General features: G+C 40.2%; 10 non-coding genes across 10 annotated transcripts; all 10 read right to left on the bottom strand.

The window, feature by feature from the left end:
• Positions 1–471: 471 nt before the first annotated feature.
• LOC124591077 lies at positions 472–611 on the bottom strand. The gene has a single exon (XR_006976929.1). It is a non-coding gene; the product is annotated as a U4 spliceosomal RNA (small nuclear RNA).
• A 2,317-nt stretch (positions 612–2,928) lies between these two features.
• Positions 2,929–3,068, bottom strand: LOC124591076. Its single transcript, XR_006976928.1, has one exon. It is a non-coding gene; the product is annotated as a U4 spliceosomal RNA (small nuclear RNA).
• A 2,318-nt stretch (positions 3,069–5,386) lies between these two features.
• Positions 5,387–5,526, bottom strand: LOC124591082. Its single transcript, XR_006976934.1, has one exon. It is a non-coding gene; the product is annotated as a U4 spliceosomal RNA (small nuclear RNA).
• A 2,316-nt stretch (positions 5,527–7,842) lies between these two features.
• Positions 7,843–7,982, bottom strand: LOC124591074. The gene has a single exon (XR_006976926.1). It is a non-coding gene; the product is annotated as a U4 spliceosomal RNA (small nuclear RNA).
• A 2,318-nt stretch (positions 7,983–10,300) lies between these two features.
• LOC124591073 lies at positions 10,301–10,440 on the bottom strand. Its single transcript, XR_006976925.1, has one exon. It is a non-coding gene; the product is annotated as a U4 spliceosomal RNA (small nuclear RNA).
• A 2,317-nt stretch (positions 10,441–12,757) lies between these two features.
• LOC124591072 lies at positions 12,758–12,897 on the bottom strand. The gene has a single exon (XR_006976924.1). It is a non-coding gene; the product is annotated as a U4 spliceosomal RNA (small nuclear RNA).
• A 2,317-nt stretch (positions 12,898–15,214) lies between these two features.
• Positions 15,215–15,354, bottom strand: LOC124591071. The gene has a single exon (XR_006976923.1). It is a non-coding gene; the product is annotated as a U4 spliceosomal RNA (small nuclear RNA).
• A 2,316-nt stretch (positions 15,355–17,670) lies between these two features.
• LOC124591070 lies at positions 17,671–17,810 on the bottom strand. Its single transcript, XR_006976922.1, has one exon. It is a non-coding gene; the product is annotated as a U4 spliceosomal RNA (small nuclear RNA).
• Positions 17,811–20,127: 2,317 nt separating this feature from the next.
• Positions 20,128–20,267, bottom strand: LOC124591069. The gene has a single exon (XR_006976921.1). It is a non-coding gene; the product is annotated as a U4 spliceosomal RNA (small nuclear RNA).
• Positions 20,268–22,584: 2,317 nt separating this feature from the next.
• Positions 22,585–22,724, bottom strand: LOC124591068. Its single transcript, XR_006976920.1, has one exon. It is a non-coding gene; the product is annotated as a U4 spliceosomal RNA (small nuclear RNA).
• Positions 22,725–23,352: the final 628 nt, after the last annotated feature.

The following is a 23,352-nucleotide window of genomic DNA, read 5'->3' as shown; positions in this document are numbered from 1 at the left end:
AAGGATCAAACATGCATCTAATCATCAGGACACAAACACAAATTATAACACTGGCAGTGCTGTGAAAATGAATTAAGTACAACACTTGCCTCCCACACACTCACCAACTTTCACTGTACTGCCCTAGTCTCCTCCACTAAATTCTGACAGAAGTTTTGTCAAATCCTACATTTATCAGTAATCACTGCATGTGTGTACCACAAGTATGTTATGGAGCAAGAATTGCCACTAGACAGAACCACATTTCAATTGTCCACATTGGCATCTTTTTTCACACATAGCAGTTGCACAACAACTTACACTGAGGAGAATGTTTCTCACCAGCTCCCTAAGACATGTACACAATTCATCAGTGAACACAGCCTAGTCTGTGTACATGGTCCCCAACAACCATCAGCTAAACACTTCCACAAGTGCAGAATGAGTACACAGATAAACACAGCTTGAAGCATTGTTTCTATGACACTTACACCCCCTCAGGGGTTGCCAAAAATTGCCACAGAGACGGTATTTCACGTCTCTCTGGCGGGGTATTGGTAAAAGTTTTCAACTAGCAATAATCGCACCTCAGTTATACTTCATTGGTTACGATATTGCCACTGCGCAAAGATTAACTACCTAGCGCCTGGCACTGCTATTTATACCTGACGTTTGTTCCAAACACCTACAAGTACTTGCGTCATTGATACCTATCAGTATTACCTTACACTACTCAAGTTCCATTGGGGGAAACAAATACAGAAATATACAGAAAAAAAAAACAGTAAAATACATTTTATTAGAGGCAGACTTTCTGTTCTTTGCTCCTTGTGTCTAATAGTTGCTTACACGCCCACTCACCGCCATCTTAAACGCTCAAAACTGCACAGTAGTTCTCCCCTTGACCGTCAGGCGCGCTACTGCTCACTCGCCTAGCTCCACACAGACGAAAGTAGCACAACCTCATTTAGCAAATACCGGCACACCCATTAAGACTCTTCGTTAGATTTTGTTATTTTGTGACCGCTGGTTAGTACTAGACACCAAGAAAACTGCCAACTGCATTTACATTGACTTAACAAACCATACACTTCTCAGCAAAAGCTGTTTGACGTACTGAGCAGTAAAATGCTAGTTTTACTCGAATCATGCCGTGAAATTGATTAATGTCGATGGGTGAAATATTTGTGTAACAGATTAGGCACCCTGGAAACACAATGAAATGAGATTTACAAATCCTCTCATGTAGCTGTTTTAAGTTGTTGAAATGAGTTTACCTTGCAGGAAAGTACAACTAGAAATCAATCAGTAAATTGCTTCATAGCGCTGGGAACACGTGCTGCAGTCTTAAATATACAAGATACACGCTTATTCCACATTGCGCCAAACAACCTGCCCAAAAATATATATGTTGGACTCCTCTACTGTTGTTTATGTTCTTGTCCAAGAAGAATCATAGAAAGCTAACAGTATCCAAACCTGCCTGCTGTCTCATTGGCCCCAGCTAATATATTGCCTGACAAAAATGAAAATATCTGAATGTGTGCTAAATAGTATCTCGAGTGCCAACCATTCATAACAGATCCAAACAATAAGACATTTTCTATGGGTCCATTTGTGCTATAGTAGGCAGCAAATTTTGCTCACTTTGCATATAGGAAGAGTCATATTCTCAAATGAAGAGAGACAGAAAGAATGAGCCATGACAAGCCAACTATTTCTGCTCTCAAAAAAAAAAAAAAAAAAAAAAAAATATGCACCTGCTACAATTCTCACCTACACTTGCTCTACCACTGTGTTTTACATTGCATTCTATGATTTATATTCACAGATACAGTCACAAAATTTACCCCACAAGCACTGGTTCCCTCTCTTCAGTATTCCACATGCAATACATTCTCATAGCACACTGGACCATCATTAAGCTCACCATCCCATTTAAACTATCACAATGTATTATGTGTCACATTTGCACAGTAAATCCACAGTTCAAGGAATACACCAAGAAATGCATTAATCACACTGTTCAAAATGGAAATGCCATGGCTGCAGCCCACCAAATTCTACTGCACAATCACTGTTATCACTGCATGAAGGAGATTTTCCACCAGCAGCCTTTAGATGAAACATGTAAGCTACATAAAGGTTCAACAAAACCTCAACATCAGGGACTGCATTAGCTACCATCCAAATAGCTACTAGCTCTTACCTTTCTTTCAATCCCTCTGCTCTGCACACTACAGCACATGTATGTATTCTCAAAATGAGGCAAAGCCTTGCACAACATTACAGTTCTTCCTGCTTCATGTAACACACACCAGATAGGACACTGTCCTCAATGTGAGTGCCCTTACTAGGCACTGTGCAGCCTAACACATCAATCATCTCAAGTCAACAGACTCATTGCCCAATATTATCAACAGCAGTTCCATGGTCATAAGTTCTAATTATCAAGGTGTACACACAGCAGCGTCCAAAAAGGATCAAACATGCATCTAATCATCAGGACACAAACACAAATTATAACACTGGCAGTGCTGTGAAAATGAATTAAGTACAACACTTGCCTCCCACACACTCACCAACTTTCACTGTACTGCCCTAGTCTCCTCCACTAAATTCTGACAGAAGTTTTGTCAAATCCTACATTTATCAGTAATCACTGCATGTGTGTACCACAAGTATGTTATGGAGCAAGAATTGCCACTAGACAGAACCACATTTCAATTGTCCACATTGGCATCTTTTTTCACACATAGCAGTTGCACAACAACTTACACTGAGGAGAATGTTTCTCACCAGCTCCCTAAGACATGTACACAATTCATCAGTGAACACAGCCTAGTCTGTGTACATGGTCCCCAACAACCATCAGCTAAACACTTCCACAAGTGCAGAATGAGTACACAGATAAACACAGCTTGAAGCATTGTTTCTATGACACTTACACCCCCTCAGGGGTTGCCAAAAATTGCCACAGAGACGGTATTTCACGTCTCTCTGGCGGGGTATTGGTAAAAGTTTTCAACTAGCAATAATCGCACCTCAGTTATACTTCATTGGTTACGATATTGCCACTGCGCAAAGATTAACTACCTAGCGCCTGGCACTGCTATTTATACCTGACGTTTGTTCCAAACACCTACAAGTACTTGCGTCATTGATACCTATCAGTATTACCTTACACTACTCAAGTTCCATTGGGGGAAACAAATACAGAAATATACAGAAAAAAAAAACAGTAAAATACATTTTATTAGAGGCAGACTTTCTGTTCTTTGCTCCTTGTGTCTAATAGTTGCTTACACGCCCACTCACCGCCATCTTAAACGCTCAAAACTGCACAGTAGTTCTCCCCTTGACCGTCAGGCGCGCTACTGCTCACTCGCCTAGCTCCACACAGACGAAAGTAGCACAACCTCATTTAGCAAATACCGGCACACCCATTAAGACTCTTCGTTAGATTTTGTTATTTTGTGACCGCTGGTTAGTACTAGACACCAAGAAAACTGCCAACTGCATTTACATTGACTTAACAAACCATACACTTCTCAGCAAAAGCTGTTTGACGTACTGAGCAGTAAAATGCTAGTTTTACTCGAATCATGCCGTGAAATTGATTAATGTCGATGGGTGAAATATTTGTGTAACAGATTAGGCACCCTGGAAACACAATGAAATGAGATTTACAAATCCTCTCATGTAGCTGTTTTAAGTTGTTGAAATGAGTTTACCTTGCAGGAAAGTACAACTAGAAATCAATCAGTAAATTGCTTCATAGCGCTGGGAACACGTGCTGCAGTCTTAAATATACAAGATACACGCTTATTCCACATTGCGCCAAACAACCTGCCCAAAAATATATATGTTGGACTCCTCTACTGTTGTTTATGTTCTTGTCCAAGAAGAATCATAGAAAGCTAACAGTATCCAAACCTGCCTGCTGTCTCATTGGCCCCAGCTAATATATTGCCTGACAAAAATGAAAATATCTGAATGTGTGCTAAATAGTATCTCGAGTGCCAACCATTCATAACAGATCCAAACAATAAGACATTTTCTATGGGTCCATTTGTGCTATAGTAGGCAGCAAATTTTGCTCACTTTGCATATAGGAAGAGTCATATTCTCAAATGAAGAGAGACAGAAAGAATGAGCCATGACAAGCCAACTATTTCTGCTCTCAAAAAAAAAAAAAAAAAAAAAAAAAATATGCACCTGCTACAATTCTCACCTACACTTGCTCTACCACTGTGTTTTACATTGCATTCTATGATTTATATTCACAGATACAGTCACAAAATTTACCCCACAAGCACTGGTTCCCTCTCTTCAGTATTCCACATGCAATACATTCTCATAGCACACTGGACCATCATTAAGCTCACCATCCCATTTAAACTATCACAATGTATTATGTGTCACATTTGCACAGTAAATCCACAGTTCAAGGAATACACCAAGAAATGCATTAATCACACTGTTCAAAATGGAAATGCCATGGCTGCAGCCCACCAAATTCTACTGCACAATCACTGTTATCACTGCATGAAGGAGATTTTCCACCAGCAGCCTTTAGATGAAACATGTAAGCTACATAAAGGTTCAACAAAACCTCAACATCAGGGACTGCATTAGCTACCATCCAAATAGCTACTAGCTCTTACCTTTCTTTCAATCCCTCTGCTCTGCACACTACAGCACATGTATGTATTCTCAAAATGAGGCAAAGCCTTGCACAACATTACAGTTCTTCCTGCTTCATGTAACACACACCAGATAGGACACTGTCCTCAATGTGAGTGCCCTTACTAGGCACTGTGCAGCCTAACACATCAATCATCTCAAGTCAACAGACTCATTGCCCAATATTATCAACAGCAGTTCCATGGTCATAAGTTCTAATTATCAAGGTGTACACACAGCAGCGTCCAAAAAGGATCAAACATGCATCTAATCATCAGGACACAAACACAAATTATAACACTGGCAGTGCTGTGAAAATGAATTAAGTACAACACTTGCCTCCCACACACTCACCAACTTTCACTGTACTGCCCTAGTCTCCTCCACTAAATTCTGACAGAAGTTTTGTCAAATCCTACATTTATCAGTAATCACTGCATGTGTGTACCACAAGTATGTTATGGAGCAAGAATTGCCACTAGACAGAACCACATTTCAATTGTCCACATTGGCATCTTTTTTCACACATAGCAGTTGCACAACAACTTACACTGAGGAGAATGTTTCTCACCAGCTCCCTAAGACATGTACACAATTCATCAGTGAACACAGCCTAGTCTGTGTACATGGTCCCCAACAACCATCAGCTAAACACTTCCACAAGTGCAGAATGAGTACACAGATAAACACAGCTTGAAGCATTGTTTCTATGACACTTACACCCCCTCAGGGGTTGCCAAAAATTGCCACAGAGACGGTATTTCACGTCTCTCTGGCGGAGTATTGGTAAAAGTTTTCAACTAGCAATAATCGCACCTCAGTTATACTTCATTGGTTACGATATTGCCACTGCGCAAAGATTAACTACCTAGCGCCTGGCACTGCTATTTATACCTGACGTTTGTTCCAAACACCTACAAGTACTTGCGTCATTGATACCTATCAGTATTACCTTACACTACTCAAGTTCCATTGGGGGAAACAAATACAGAAATATACAGAAAAAAAAAACAGTAAAATACATTTTATTAGAGGCAGACTTTCTGTTCTTTGCTCCTTGTGTCTAATAGTTGCTTACACGCCCACTCACCGCCATCTTAAACGCTCAAAACTGCACAGTAGTTCTCCCCTTGACCGTCAGGCGCGCTACTGCTCACTCGCCTAGCTCCACACAGACGAAAGTAGCACAACCTCATTTAGCAAATACCGGCACACCCATTAAGACTCTTCGTTAGATTTTGTTATTTTGTGACCGCTGGTTAGTACTAGACACCAAGAAAACTGCCAACTGCATTTACATTGACTTAACAAACCATACACTTCTCAGCAAAAGCTGTTTGACGTACTGAGCAGTAAAATGCTAGTTTTACTCGAATCATGCCGTGAAATTGATTAATGTCGATGGGTGAAATATTTGTGTAACAGATTAGGCACCCTGGAAACACAATGAAATGAGATTTACAAATCCTCTCATGTAGCTGTTTTAAGTTGTTGAAATGAGTTTACCTTGCAGGAAAGTACAACTAGAAATCAATCAGTAAATTGCTTCATAGCGCTGGGAACACGTGCTGCAGTCTTAAATATACAAGATACACGCTTATTCCACATTGCGCCAAACAACCTGCCCAAAAATATATATGTTGGACTCCTCTACTGTTGTTTATGTTCTTGTCCAAGAAGAATCATAGAAAGCTAACAGTATCCAAACCTGCCTGCTGTCTCATTGGCCCCAGCTAATATATTGCCTGACAAAAATGAAAATATCTGAATGTGTGCTAAATAGTATCTCGAGTGCCAACCATTCATAACAGATCCAAACAATAAGACATTTTCTATGGGTCCATTTGTGCTATAGTAGGCAGCAAATTTTGCTCACTTTGCATATAGGAAGAGTCATATTCTCAAATGAAGAGAGACAGAAAGAATGAGCCATGACAAGCCAACTATTTCTGCTCTCAAAAAAAAAAAAAAAAAAAAAAAATATGCACCTGCTACAATTCTCACCTACACTTGCTCTACCACTGTGTTTTACATTGCATTCTATGATTTATATTCACAGATACAGTCACAAAATTTACCCCACAAGCACTGGTTCCCTCTCTTCAGTATTCCACATGCAATACATTCTCATAGCACACTGGACCATCATTAAGCTCACCATCCCATTTAAACTATCACAATGTATTATGTGTCACATTTGCACAGTAAATCCACAGTTCAAGGAATACACCAAGAAATGCATTAATCACACTGTTCAAAATGGAAATGCCATGGCTGCAGCCCACCAAATTCTACTGCACAATCACTGTTATCACTGCATGAAGGAGATTTTCCACCAGCAGCCTTTAGATGAAACATGTAAGCTACATAAAGGTTCAACAAAACCTCAACATCAGGGACTGCATTAGCTACCATCCAAATAGCTACTAGCTCTTACCTTTCTTTCAATCCCTCTGCTCTGCACACTACAGCACATGTATGTATTCTCAAAATGAGGCAAAGCCTTGCACAACATTACAGTTCTTCCTGCTTCATGTAACACACACCAGATAGGACACTGTCCTCAATGTGAGTGCCCTTACTAGGCACTGTGCAGCCTAACACATCAATCATCTCAAGTCAACAGACTCATTGCCCAATATTATCAACAGCAGTTCCATGGTCATAAGTTCTAATTATCAAGGTGTACACACAGCAGCGTCCAAAAAGGATCAAACATGCATCTAATCATCAGGACACAAACACAAATTATAACACTGGCAGTGCTGTGAAAATGAATTAAGTACAACACTTGCCTCCCACACACTCACCAACTTTCACTGTACTGCCCTAGTCTCCTCCACTAAATTCTGACAGAAGTTTTGTCAAATCCTACATTTATCAGTAATCACTGCATGTGTGTACCACAAGTATGTTATGGAGCAAGAATTGCCACTAGACAGAACCACATTTCAATTGTCCACATTGGCATCTTTTTTCACACATAGCAGTTGCACAACAACTTACACTGAGGAGAATGTTTCTCACCAGCTCCCTAAGACATGTACACAATTCATCAGTGAACACAGCCTAGTCTGTGTACATGGTCCCCAACAACCATCAGCTAAACACTTCCACAAGTGCAGAATGAGTACACAGATAAACACAGCTTGAAGCATTGTTTCTATGACACTTACACCCCCTCAGGGGTTGCCAAAAATTGCCACAGAGACGGTATTTCACGTCTCTCTGGCGGGGTATTGGTAAAAGTTTTCAACTAGCAATAATCGCACCTCAGTTATACTTCATTGGTTACGATATTGCCACTGCGCAAAGATTAACTACCTAGCGCCTGGCACTGCTATTTATACCTGACGTTTGTTCCAAACACCTACAAGTACTTGCGTCATTGATACCTATCAGTATTACCTTACACTACTCAAGTTCCATTGGGGGAAACAAATACAGAAATATACAGAAAAAAAAAACAGTAAAATACATTTTATTAGAGGCAGACTTTCTGTTCTTTGCTCCTTGTGTCTAATAGTTGCTTACACGCCCACTCACCGCCATCTTAAACGCTCAAAACTGCACAGTAGTTCTCCCCTTGACCGTCAGGCGCGCTACTGCTCACTCGCCTAGCTCCACACAGACGAAAGTAGCACAACCTCATTTAGCAAATACCGGCACACCCATTAAGACTCTTCGTTAGATTTTGTTATTTTGTGACCGCTGGTTAGTACTAGACACCAAGAAAACTGCCAACTGCATTTACATTGACTTAACAAACCATACACTTCTCAGCAAAAGCTGTTTGACGTACTGAGCAGTAAAATGCTAGTTTTACTCGAATCATGCCGTGAAATTGATTAATGTCGATGGGTGAAATATTTGTGTAACAGATTAGGCACCCTGGAAACACAATGAAATGAGATTTACAAATCCTCTCATGTAGCTGTTTTAAGTTGTTGAAATGAGTTTACCTTGCAGGAAAGTACAACTAGAAATCAATCAGTAAATTGCTTCATAGCGCTGGGAACACGTGCTGCAGTCTTAAATATACAAGATACACGCTTATTCCACATTGCGCCAAACAACCTGCCCAAAAATATATATGTTGGACTCCTCTACTGTTGTTTATGTTCTTGTCCAAGAAGAATCATAGAAAGCTAACAGTATCCAAACCTGCCTGCTGTCTCATTGGCCCCAGCTAATATATTGCCTGACAAAAATGAAAATATCTGAATGTGTGCTAAATAGTATCTCGAGTGCCAACCATTCATAACAGATCCAAACAATAAGACATTTTCTATGGGTCCATTTGTGCTATAGTAGGCAGCAAATTTTGCTCACTTTGCATATAGGAAGAGTCATATTCTCAAATGAAGAGAGACAGAAAGAATGAGCCATGACAAGCCAACTATTTCTGCTCTCAAAAAAAAAAAAAAAAAAAAAAAAAATATGCACCTGCTACAATTCTCACCTACACTTGCTCTACCACTGTGTTTTACATTGCATTCTATGATTTATATTCACAGATACAGTCACAAAATTTACCCCACAAGCACTGGTTCCCTCTCTTCAGTATTCCACATGCAATACATTCTCATAGCACACTGGACCATCATTAAGCTCACCATCCCATTTAAACTATCACAATGTATTATGTGTCACATTTGCACAGTAAATCCACAGTTCAAGGAATACACCAAGAAATGCATTAATCACACTGTTCAAAATGGAAATGCCATGGCTGCAGCCCACCAAATTCTACTGCACAATCACTGTTATCACTGCATGAAGGAGATTTTCCACCAGCAGCCTTTAGATGAAACATGTAAGCTACATAAAGGTTCAACAAAACCTCAACATCAGGGACTGCATTAGCTACCATCCAAATAGCTACTAGCTCTTACCTTTCTTTCAATCCCTCTGCTCTGCACACTACAGCACATGTATGTATTCTCAAAATGAGGCAAAGCCTTGCACAACATTACAGTTCTTCCTGCTTCATGTAACACACACCAGATAGGACACTGTCCTCAATGTGAGTGCCCTTACTAGGCACTGTGCAGCCTAACACATCAATCATCTCAAGTCAACAGACTCATTGCCCAATATTATCAACAGCAGTTCCATGGTCATAAGTTCTAATTATCAAGGTGTACACACAGCAGCGTCCAAAAAGGATCAAACATGCATCTAATCATCAGGACACAAACACAAATTATAACACTGGCAGTGCTGTGAAAATGAATTAAGTACAACACTTGCCTCCCACACACTCACCAACTTTCACTGTACTGCCCTAGTCTCCTCCACTAAATTCTGACAGAAGTTTTGTCAAATCCTACATTTATCAGTAATCACTGCATGTGTGTACCACAAGTATGTTATGGAGCAAGAATTGCCACTAGACAGAACCACATTTCAATTGTCCACATTGGCATCTTTTTTCACACATAGCAGTTGCACAACAACTTACACTGAGGAGAATGTTTCTCACCAGCTCCCTAAGACATGTACACAATTCATCAGTGAACACAGCCTAGTCTGTGTACATGGTCCCCAACAACCATCAGCTAAACACTTCCACAAGTGCAGAATGAGTACACAGATAAACACAGCTTGAAGCATTGTTTCTATGACACTTACACCCCCTCAGGGGTTGCCAAAAATTGCCACAGAGACGGTATTTCACGTCTCTCTGGCGGGGTATTGGTAAAAGTTTTCAACTAGCAATAATCGCACCTCAGTTATACTTCATTGGTTACGATATTGCCACTGCGCAAAGATTAACTACCTAGCGCCTGGCACTGCTATTTATACCTGACGTTTGTTCCAAACACCTACAAGTACTTGCGTCATTGATACCTATCAGTATTACCTTACACTACTCAAGTTCCATTGGGGGAAACAAATACAGAAATATACAGAAAAAAAAAACAGTAAAATACATTTTATTAGAGGCAGACTTTCTGTTCTTTGCTCCTTGTGTCTAATAGTTGCTTACACGCCCACTCACCGCCATCTTAAACGCTCAAAACTGCACAGTAGTTCTCCCCTTGACCGTCAGGCGCGCTACTGCTCACTCGCCTAGCTCCACACAGACGAAAGTAGCACAACCTCATTTAGCAAATACCGGCACACCCATTAAGACTCTTCGTTAGATTTTGTTATTTTGTGACCGCTGGTTAGTACTAGACACCAAGAAAACTGCCAACTGCATTTACATTGACTTAACAAACCATACACTTCTCAGCAAAAGCTGTTTGACGTACTGAGCAGTAAAATGCTAGTTTTACTCGAATCATGCCGTGAAATTGATTAATGTCGATGGGTGAAATATTTGTGTAACAGATTAGGCACCCTGGAAACACAATGAAATGAGATTTACAAATCCTCTCATGTAGCTGTTTTAAGTTGTTGAAATGAGTTTACCTTGCAGGAAAGTACAACTAGAAATCAATCAGTAAATTGCTTCATAGCGCTGGGAACACGTGCTGCAGTCTTAAATATACAAGATACACGCTTATTCCACATTGCGCCAAACAACCTGCCCAAAAATATATATGTTGGACTCCTCTACTGTTGTTTATGTTCTTGTCCAAGAAGAATCATAGAAAGCTAACAGTATCCAAACCTGCCTGCTGTCTCATTGGCCCCAGCTAATATATTGCCTGACAAAAATGAAAATATCTGAATGTGTGCTAAATAGTATCTCGAGTGCCAACCATTCATAACAGATCCAAACAATAAGACATTTTCTATGGGTCCATTTGTGCTATAGTAGGCAGCAAATTTTGCTCACTTTGCATATAGGAAGAGTCATATTCTCAAATGAAGAGAGACAGAAAGAATGAGCCATGACAAGCCAACTATTTCTGCTCTCAAAAAAAAAAAAAAAAAAAAAAAAATATGCACCTGCTACAATTCTCACCTACACTTGCTCTACCACTGTGTTTTACATTGCATTCTATGATTTATATTCACAGATACAGTCACAAAATTTACCCCACAAGCACTGGTTCCCTCTCTTCAGTATTCCACATGCAATACATTCTCATAGCACACTGGACCATCATTAAGCTCACCATCCCATTTAAACTATCACAATGTATTATGTGTCACATTTGCACAGTAAATCCACAGTTCAAGGAATACACCAAGAAATGCATTAATCACACTGTTCAAAATGGAAATGCCATGGCTGCAGCCCACCAAATTCTACTGCACAATCACTGTTATCACTGCATGAAGGAGATTTTCCACCAGCAGCCTTTAGATGAAACATGTAAGCTACATAAAGGTTCAACAAAACCTCAACATCAGGGACTGCATTAGCTACCATCCAAATAGCTACTAGCTCTTACCTTTCTTTCAATCCCTCTGCTCTGCACACTACAGCACATGTATGTATTCTCAAAATGAGGCAAAGCCTTGCACAACATTACAGTTCTTCCTGCTTCATGTAACACACACCAGATAGGACACTGTCCTCAATGTGAGTGCCCTTACTAGGCACTGTGCAGCCTAACACATCAATCATCTCAAGTCAACAGACTCATTGCCCAATATTATCAACAGCAGTTCCATGGTCATAAGTTCTAATTATCAAGGTGTACACACAGCAGCGTCCAAAAAGGATCAAACATGCATCTAATCATCAGGACACAAACACAAATTATAACACTGGCAGTGCTGTGAAAATGAATTAAGTACAACACTTGCCTCCCACACACTCACCAACTTTCACTGTACTGCCCTAGTCTCCTCCACTAAATTCTGACAGAAGTTTTGTCAAATCCTACATTTATCAGTAATCACTGCATGTGTGTACCACAAGTATGTTATGGAGCAAGAATTGCCACTAGACAGAACCACATTTCAATTGTCCACATTGGCATCTTTTTTCACACATAGCAGTTGCACAACAACTTACACTGAGGAGAATGTTTCTCACCAGCTCCCTAAGACATGTACACAATTCATCAGTGAACACAGCCTAGTCTGTGTACATGGTCCCCAACAACCATCAGCTAAACACTTCCACAAGTGCAGAATGAGTACACAGATAAACACAGCTTGAAGCATTGTTTCTATGACACTTACACCCCCTCAGGGGTTGCCAAAAATTGCCACAGAGACGGTATTTCACGTCTCTCTGGCGGGGTATTGGTAAAAGTTTTCAACTAGCAATAATCGCACCTCAGTTATACTTCATTGGTTACGATATTGCCACTGCGCAAAGATTAACTACCTAGCGCCTGGCACTGCTATTTATACCTGACGTTTGTTCCAAACACCTACAAGTACTTGCGTCATTGATACCTATCAGTATTACCTTACACTACTCAAGTTCCATTGGGGGAAACAAATACAGAAATATACAGAAAAAAAAAACAGTAAAATACATTTTATTAGAGGCAGACTTTCTGTTCTTTGCTCCTTGTGTCTAATAGTTGCTTACACGCCCACTCACCGCCATCTTAAACGCTCAAAACTGCACAGTAGTTCTCCCCTTGACCGTCAGGCGCGCTACTGCTCACTCGCCTAGCTCCACACAGACGAAAGTAGCACAACCTCATTTAGCAAATACCGGCACACCCATTAAGACTCTTCGTTAGATTTTGTTATTTTGTGACCGCTGGTTAGTACTAGACACCAAGAAAACTGCCAACTGCATTTACATTGACTTAACAAACCATACACTTCTCAGCAAAAGCTGTTTGACGTACTGAGCAGTAAAATGCTAGTTTTACTCGAATCATGCCGTGAAATTGATTAATGTCGATGGGTGAAATATTTGTGTAACAGATTAGGCACCCTGGAAACACAATGAAATGAGATTTACAAATCCTCTCATGTAGCTGTTTTAAGTTGTTGAAATGAGTTTACCTTGCAGGAAAGTACAACTAGAAATCAATCAGTAAATTGCTTCATAGCGCTGGGAACACGTGCTGCAGTCTTAAATATACAAGATACACGCTTATTCCACATTGCGCCAAACAACCTGCCCAAAAATATATATGTTGGACTCCTCTACTGTTGTTTATGTTCTTGTCCAAGAAGAATCATAGAAAGCTAACAGTATCCAAACCTGCCTGCTGTCTCATTGGCCCCAGCTAATATATTGCCTGACAAAAATGAAAATATCTGAATGTGTGCTAAATAGTATCTCGAGTGCCAACCATTCATAACAGATCCAAACAATAAGACATTTTCTATGGGTCCATTTGTGCTATAGTAGGCAGCAAATTTTGCTCACTTTGCATATAGGAAGAGTCATATTCTCAAATGAAGAGAGACAGAAAGAATGAGCCATGACAAGCCAACTATTTCTGCTCTCAAAAAAAAAAAAAAAAAAAAAAAAATATGCACCTGCTACAATTCTCACCTACACTTGCTCTACCACTGTGTTTTACATTGCATTCTATGATTTATATTCACAGATACAGTCACAAAATTTACCCCACAAGCACTGGTTCCCTCTCTTCAGTATTCCACATGCAATACATTCTCATAGCACACTGGACCATCATTAAGCTCACCATCCCATTTAAACTATCACAATGTATTATGTGTCACATTTGCACAGTAAATCCACAGTTCAAGGAATACACCAAGAAATGCATTAATCACACTGTTCAAAATGGAAATGCCATGGCTGCAGCCCACCAAATTCTACTGCACAATCACTGTTATCACTGCATGAAGGAGATTTTCCACCAGCAGCCTTTAGATGAAACATGTAAGCTACATAAAGGTTCAACAAAACCTCAACATCAGGGACTGCATTAGCTACCATCCAAATAGCTACTAGCTCTTACCTTTCTTTCAATCCCTCTGCTCTGCACACTACAGCACATGTATGTATTCTCAAAATGAGGCAAAGCCTTGCACAACATTACAGTTCTTCCTGCTTCATGTAACACACACCAGATAGGACACTGTCCTCAATGTGAGTGCCCTTACTAGGCACTGTGCAGCCTAACACATCAATCATCTCAAGTCAACAGACTCATTGCCCAATATTATCAACAGCAGTTCCATGGTCATAAGTTCTAATTATCAAGGTGTACACACAGCAGCGTCCAAAAAGGATCAAACATGCATCTAATCATCAGGACACAAACACAAATTATAACACTGGCAGTGCTGTGAAAATGAATTAAGTACAACACTTGCCTCCCACACACTCACCAACTTTCACTGTACTGCCCTAGTCTCCTCCACTAAATTCTGACAGAAGTTTTGTCAAATCCTACATTTATCAGTAATCACTGCATGTGTGTACCACAAGTATGTTATGGAGCAAGAATTGCCACTAGACAGAACCACATTTCAATTGTCCACATTGGCATCTTTTTTCACACATAGCAGTTGCACAACAACTTACACTGAGGAGAATGTTTCTCACCAGCTCCCTAAGACATGTACACAATTCATCAGTGAACACAGCCTAGTCTGTGTACATGGTCCCCAACAACCATCAGCTAAACACTTCCACAAGTGCAGAATGAGTACACAGATAAACACAGCTTGAAGCATTGTTTCTATGACACTTACACCCCCTCAGGGGTTGCCAAAAATTGCCACAGAGACGGTATTTCACGTCTCTCTGGCGGGGTATTGGTAAAAGTTTTCAACTAGCAATAATCGCACCTCAGTTATACTTCATTGGTTACGATATTGCCACTGCGCAAAGATTAACTACCTAGCGCCTGGCACTGCTATTTATACCTGACGTTTGTTCCAAACACCTACAAGTACTTGCGTCATTGATACCTATCAGTATTACCTTACACTACTCAAGTTCCATTGGGGGAAACAAATACAGAAATATACAGAAAAAAAAAACAGTAAAATACATTTTATTAGAGGCAGACTTTCTGTTCTTTGCTCCTTGTGTCTAATAGTTGCTTACACGCCCACTCACCGCCATCTTAAACGCTCAAAACTGCACAGTAGTTCTCCCCTTGACCGTCAGGCGCGCTACTGCTCACTCGCCTAGCTCCACACAGACGAAAGTAGCACAACCTCATTTAGCAAATACCGGCACACCCATTAAGACTCTTCGTTAGATTTTGTTATTTTGTGACCGCTGGTTAGTACTAGACACCAAGAAAACTGCCAACTGCATTTACATTGACTTAACAAACCATACACTTCTCAGCAAAAGCTGTTTGACGTACTGAGCAGTAAAATGCTAGTTTTACTCGAATCATGCCGTGAAATTGATTAATGTCGATGGGTGAAATATTTGTGTAACAGATTAGGCACCCTGGAAACACAATGAAATGAGATTTACAAATCCTCTCATGTAGCTGTTTTAAGTTGTTGAAATGAGTTTACCTTGCAGGAAAGTACAACTAGAAATCAATCAGTAAATTGCTTCATAGCGCTGGGAACACGTGCTGCAGTCTTAAATATACAAGATACACGCTTATTCCACATTGCGCCAAACAACCTGCCCAAAAATATATATGTTGGACTCCTCTACTGTTGTTTATGTTCTTGTCCAAGAAGAATCATAGAAAGCTAACAGTATCCAAACCTGCCTGCTGTCTCATTGGCCCCAGCTAATATATTGCCTGACAAAAATGAAAATATCTGAATGTGTGCTAAATAGTATCTCGAGTGCCAACCATTCATAACAGATCCAAACAATAAGACATTTTCTATGGGTCCATTTGTGCTATAGTAGGCAGCAAATTTTGCTCACTTTGCATATAGGAAGAGTCATATTCTCAAATGAAGAGAGACAGAAAGAATGAGCCATGACAAGCCAACTATTTCTGCTCTCAAAAAAAAAAAAAAAAAAAAAAAATATGCACCTGCTACAATTCTCACCTACACTTGCTCTACCACTGTGTTTTACATTGCATTCTATGATTTATATTCACAGATACAGTCACAAAATTTACCCCACAAGCACTGGTTCCCTCTCTTCAGTATTCCACATGCAATACATTCTCATAGCACACTGGACCATCATTAAGCTCACCATCCCATTTAAACTATCACAATGTATTATGTGTCACATTTGCACAGTAAATCCACAGTTCAAGGAATACACCAAGAAATGCATTAATCACACTGTTCAAAATGGAAATGCCATGGCTGCAGCCCACCAAATTCTACTGCACAATCACTGTTATCACTGCATGAAGGAGATTTTCCACCAGCAGCCTTTAGATGAAACATGTAAGCTACATAAAGGTTCAACAAAACCTCAACATCAGGGACTGCATTAGCTACCATCCAAATAGCTACTAGCTCTTACCTTTCTTTCAATCCCTCTGCTCTGCACACTACAGCACATGTATGTATTCTCAAAATGAGGCAAAGCCTTGCACAACATTACAGTTCTTCCTGCTTCATGTAACACACACCAGATAGGACACTGTCCTCAATGTGAGTGCCCTTACTAGGCACTGTGCAGCCTAACACATCAATCATCTCAAGTCAACAGACTCATTGCCCAATATTATCAACAGCAGTTCCATGGTCATAAGTTCTAATTATCAAGGTGTACACACAGCAGCGTCCAAAAAGGATCAAACATGCATCTAATCATCAGGACACAAACACAAATTATAACACTGGCAGTGCTGTGAAAATGAATTAAGTACAACACTTGCCTCCCACACACTCACCAACTTTCACTGTACTGCCCTAGTCTCCTCCACTAAATTCTGACAGAAGTTTTGTCAAATCCTACATTTATCAGTAATCACTGCATGTGTGTACCACAAGTATGTTATGGAGCAAGAATTGCCACTAGACAGAACCACATTTCAATTGTCCACATTGGCATCTTTTTTCACACATAGCAGTTGCACAACAACTTACACTGAGGAGAATGTTTCTCACCAGCTCCCTAAGACATGTACACAATTCATCAGTGAACACAGCCTAGTCTGTGTACATGGTCCCCAACAACCATCAGCTAAACACTTCCACAAGTGCAGAATGAGTACACAGATAAACACAGCTTGAAGCATTGTTTCTATGACACTTACACCCCCTCAGGGGTTGCCAAAAATTGCCACAGAGACGGTATTTCACGTCTCTCTGGCGGGGTATTGGTAAAAGTTTTCAACTAGCAATAATCGCACCTCAGTTATACTTCATTGGTTACGATATTGCCACTGCGCAAAGATTAACTACCTAGCGCCTGGCACTGCTATTTATACCTGACGTTTGTTCCAAACACCTACAAGTACTTGCGTCATTGATACCTATCAGTATTACCTTACACTACTCAAGTTCCATTGGGGGAAACAAATACAGAAATATACAGAAAAAAAAAACAGTAAAATACATTTTATTAGAGGCAGACTTTCTGTTCTTTGCTCCTTGTGTCTAATAGTTGCTTACACGCCCACTCACCGCCATCTTAAACGCTCAAAACTGCACAGTAGTTCTCCCCTTGACCGTCAGGCGCGCTACTGCTCACTCGCCTAGCTCCACACAGACGAAAGTAGCACAACCTCATTTAGCAAATACCGGCACACCCATTAAGACTCTTCGTTAGATTTTGTTATTTTGTGACCGCTGGTTAGTACTAGACACCAAGAAAACTGCCAACTGCATTTACATTGACTTAACAAACCATACACTTCTCAGCAAAAGCTGTTTGACGTACTGAGCAGTAAAATGCTAGTTTTACTCGAATCATGCCGTGAAATTGATTAATGTCGATGGGTGAAATATTTGTGTAACAGATTAGGCACCCTGGAAACACAATGAAATGAGATTTACAAATCCTCTCATGTAGCTGTTTTAAGTTGTTGAAATGAGTTTACCTTGCAGGAAAGTACAACTAGAAATCAATCAGTAAATTGCTTCATAGCGCTGGGAACACGTGCTGCAGTCTTAAATATACAAGATACACGCTTATTCCACATTGCGCCAAACAACCTGCCCAAAAATATATATGTTGGACTCCTCTACTGTTGTTTATGTTCTTGTCCAAGAAGAATCATAGAAAGCTAACAGTATCCAAACCTGCCTGCTGTCTCATTGGCCCCAGCTAATATATTGCCTGACAAAAATGAAAATATCTGAATGTGTGCTAAATAGTATCTCGAGTGCCAACCATTCATAACAGATCCAAACAATAAGACATTTTCTATGGGTCCATTTGTGCTATAGTAGGCAGCAAATTTTGCTCACTTTGCATATAGGAAGAGTCATATTCTCAAATGAAGAGAGACAGAAAGAATGAGCCATGACAAGCCAACTATTTCTGCTCTCAAAAAAAAAAAAAAAAAAAAAAAAATATGCACCTGCTACAATTCTCACCTACACTTGCTCTACCACTGTGTTTTACATTGCATTCTATGATTTATATTCACAGATACAGTCACAAAATTTACCCCACAAGCACTGGTTCCCTCTCTTCAGTATTCCACATGCAATACATTCTCATAGCACACTGGACCATCATTAAGCTCACCATCCCATTTAAACTATCACAATGTATTATGTGTCACATTTGCACAGTAAATCCACAGTTCAAGGAATACACCAAGAAATGCATTAATCACACTGTTCAAAATGGAAATGCCATGGCTGCAGCCCACCAAATTCTACTGCACAATCACTGTTATCACTGCATGAAGGAGATTTTCCACCAGCAGCCTTTAGATGAAACATGTAAGCTACATAAAGGTTCAACAAAACCTCAACATCAGGGACTGCATTAGCTACCATCCAAATAGCTACTAGCTCTTACCTTTCTTTCAATCCCTCTGCTCTGCACACTACAGCACATGTATGTATTCTCAAAATGAGGCAAAGCCTTGCACAACATTACAGTTCTTCCTGCTTCATGTAACACACACCAGATAGGACACTGTCCTCAATGTGAGTGCCCTTACTAGGCACTGTGCAGCCTAACACATCAATCATCTCAAGTCAACAGACTCATTGCCCAATATTATCAACAGCAGTTCCATGGTCATAAGTTCTAATTATCAAGGTGTACACACAGCAGCGTCCAAAAAGGATCAAACATGCATCTAATCATCAGGACACAAACACAAATTATAACACTGGCAGTGCTGTGAAAATGAATTAAGTACAACACTTGCCTCCCACACACTCACCAACTTTCACTGTACTGCCCTAGTCTCCTCCACTAAATTCTGACAGAAGTTTTGTCAAATCCTACATTTATCAGTAATCACTGCATGTGTGTACCACAAGTATGTTATGGAGCAAGAATTGCCACTAGACAGAACCACATTTCAATTGTCCACATTGGCATCTTTTTTCACACATAGCAGTTGCACAACAACTTACACTGAGGAGAATGTTTCTCACCAGCTCCCTAAGACATGTACACAATTCATCAGTGAACACAGCCTAGTCTGTGTACATGGTCCCCAACAACCATCAGCTAAACACTTCCACAAGTGCAGAATGAGTACACAGATAAACACAGCTTGAAGCATTGTTTCTATGACACTTACACCCCCTCAGGGGTTGCCAAAAATTGCCACAGAGACGGTATTTCACGTCTCTCTGGCGGGGTATTGGTAAAAGTTTTCAACTAGCAATAATCGCACCTCAGTTATACTTCATTGGTTACGATATTGCCACTGCGCAAAGATTAACTACCTAGCGCCTGGCACTGCTATTTATACCTGACGTTTGTTCCAAACACCTACAAGTACTTGCGTCATTGATACCTATCAGTATTACCTTACACTACTCAAGTTCCATTGGGGGAAACAAATACAGAAATATACAGAAAAAAAAAACAGTAAAATACATTTTATTAGAGGCAGACTTTCTGTTCTTTGCTCCTTGTGTCTAATAGTTGCTTACACGCCCACTCACCGCCATCTTAAACGCTCAAAACTGCACAGTAGTTCTCCCCTTGACCGTCAGGCGCGCTACTGCTCACTCGCCTAGCTCCACACAGACGAAAGTAGCACAACCTCATTTAGCAAATACCGGCACACCCATTAAGACTCTTCGTTAGATTTTGTTATTTTGTGACCGCTGGTTAGTACTAGACACCAAGAAAACTGCCAACTGCATTTACATTGACTTAACAAACCATACACTTCTCAGCAAAAGCTGTTTGACGTACTGAGCAGTAAAATGCTAGTTTTACTCGAATCATGCCGTGAAATTGATTAATGTCGATGGGTGAAATATTTGTGTAACAGATTAGGCACCCTGGAAACACAATGAAATGAGATTTACAAATCCTCTCATGTAGCTGTTTTAAGTTGTTGAAATGAGTTTACCTTGCAGGAAAGTACAACTAGAAATCAATCAGTAAATTGCTTCATAGCGCTGGGAACACGTGCTGCAGTCTTAAATATACAAGATACACGCTTATTCCACATTGCGCCAAACAACCTGCCCAAAAATATATATGTTGGACTCCTCTACTGTTGTTTATGTTCTTGTCCAAGAAGAATCATAGAAAGCTAACAGTATCCAAACCTGCCTGCTGTCTCATTGGCCCCAGCTAATATATTGCCTGACAAAAATGAAAATATCTGAATGTGTGCTAAATAGTATCTCGAGTGCCAACCATTCATAACAGATCCAAACAATAAGACATTTTCTATGGGTCCATTTGTGCTATAGTAGGCAGCAAATTTTGCTCACTTTGCATATAGGAAGAGTCATATTCTCAAATGAAGAGAGACAGAAAGAATGAGCCATGACAAGCCAACTATTTCTGCTCTCAAAAAAAAAAAAAAAAAAAAAAAAATATGCACCTGCTACAATTCTCACCTACACTTGCTCTACCACTGTGTTTTACATTGCATTCTATGATTTATATTCACAGATACAGTCACAAAATTTACCCCACAAGCACTGGTTCCCTCTCTTCAGTATTCCACATGCAATACATTCTCATAGCACACTGGACCATCATTAAGCTCACCATCCCATTTAAACTATCACAATGTATTATGTGTCACATTTGCACAGTAAATCCACAGTTCAAGGAATACACCAAGAAATGCATTAATCACACTGTTCAAAATGGAAATGCCATGGCTGCAGCCCACCAAATTCTACTGCACAATCACTGTTATCACTGCATGAAGGAGATTTTCCACCAGCAGCCTTTAGATGAAACATGTAAGCTACATAAAGGTTCAACAAAACCTCAACATCAGGGACTGCATTAGCTACCATCCAAATAGCTACTAGCTCTTACCTTTCTTTCAATCCCTCTGCTCTGCACACTACAGCACATGTATGTATTCTCAAAATGAGGCAAAGCCTTGCACAACATTACAGTTCTTCCTGCTTCATGTAACACACACCAGATAGGACACTGTCCTCAATGTGAGTGCCCTTACTAGGCACTGTGCAGCCTAACACATCAATCATCTCAAGTCAACAGACTCATTGCCCAATATTATCAACAGCAGTTCCATGGTCATAAGTTCTAATTATCAAGGTGTACACACAGCAGCGTCCAAAAAGGATCAAACATGCATCTAATCATCAGGACACAAACACAAATTATAACACTGGCAGTGCTGTGAAAATGAATTAAGTACAACACTTGCCTCCCACACACTCACCAACTTTCACTGTACTGCCCTAGTCTCCTCCACTAAATTCTGACAGAAGTTTTGTCAAATCCTACATTTATCAGTAATCACTGCATGTGTGTACCACAAGTATGTTATGGAGCAAGAATTGCCACTAGACAGAACCACATTTCAATTGTCCACATTGGCATCTTTTTTCACACATAGCAGTTGCACAACAACTTACACTGAGGAGAATGTTTCTCACCAGCTCCCTAAGACATGTACACAATTCATCAGTGAACACAGCCTAGTCTGTGTACATGGTCCCCAACAACCATCAGCTAAACACTTCCACAAGTGCAGAATGAGTACACAGATAAACACAGCTTGAAGCATTGTTTCTATGACACTTACACCCCCTCAGGGGTTGCCAAAAATTGCCACAGAGACGGTATTTCACGTCTCTCTGGCGGGGTATTGGTAAAAGTTTTCAACTAGCAATAATCGCACCTCAGTTATACTTCATTGGTTACGATATTGCCACTGCGCAAAGATTAACTACCTAGCGCCTGGCACTGCTATTTATACCTGACGTTTGTTCCAAACACCTACAAGTACTTGCGTCATTGATACCTATCAGTATTACCTTACACTACTCAAGTTCCATTGGGGGAAACAAATACAGAAATATACAGAAAAAAAAACAGTAAAATACATTTTATTAGAGGCAGACTTTCTGTTCTTTGCTCCTTGTGTCTAATAGTTGCTTACACGCCCACTCACCGCCATCTTAAACGCTCAAAACTGCACAGTAGTTCTCCCCTTGACCGTCAGGCGCGCTACTGCTCACTCGCCTAGCTCCACACAGACGAAAGTAGCACAACCTCATTTAGCAAATACCGGCACACCCATTAAGACTCTTCGTTAGATTTTGTTATTTTGTGACCGCTGGTTAGTACTAGACACCAAGAAAACTGCCAACTGCATTTACATTGACTTAACAAACCATACACTTCTCAGCAAAAGCTGTTTGACGTACTGAGCAGTAAAATGCTAGTTTTACTCGAATCATGCCGTGAAATTGATTAATGTCGATGGGTGAAATATTTGTGTAACAGATTAGGCACCCTGGAAACACAATGAAATGAGATTTACAAATCCTCTCATGTAGCTGTTTTAAGTT

This window comes from Schistocerca americana, unplaced genomic scaffold (assembly GCF_021461395.2).
Source record: "Schistocerca americana isolate TAMUIC-IGC-003095 unplaced genomic scaffold, iqSchAmer2.1 HiC_scaffold_799, whole genome shotgun sequence".
In the NCBI taxonomy this organism is placed as follows: Eukaryota; Metazoa; Arthropoda; class Insecta; order Orthoptera; family Acrididae; genus Schistocerca; species Schistocerca americana.
Note: the sequence above shows the minus strand (reverse complement) of the source record. Positions and strands in the feature narration are given on the sequence as shown.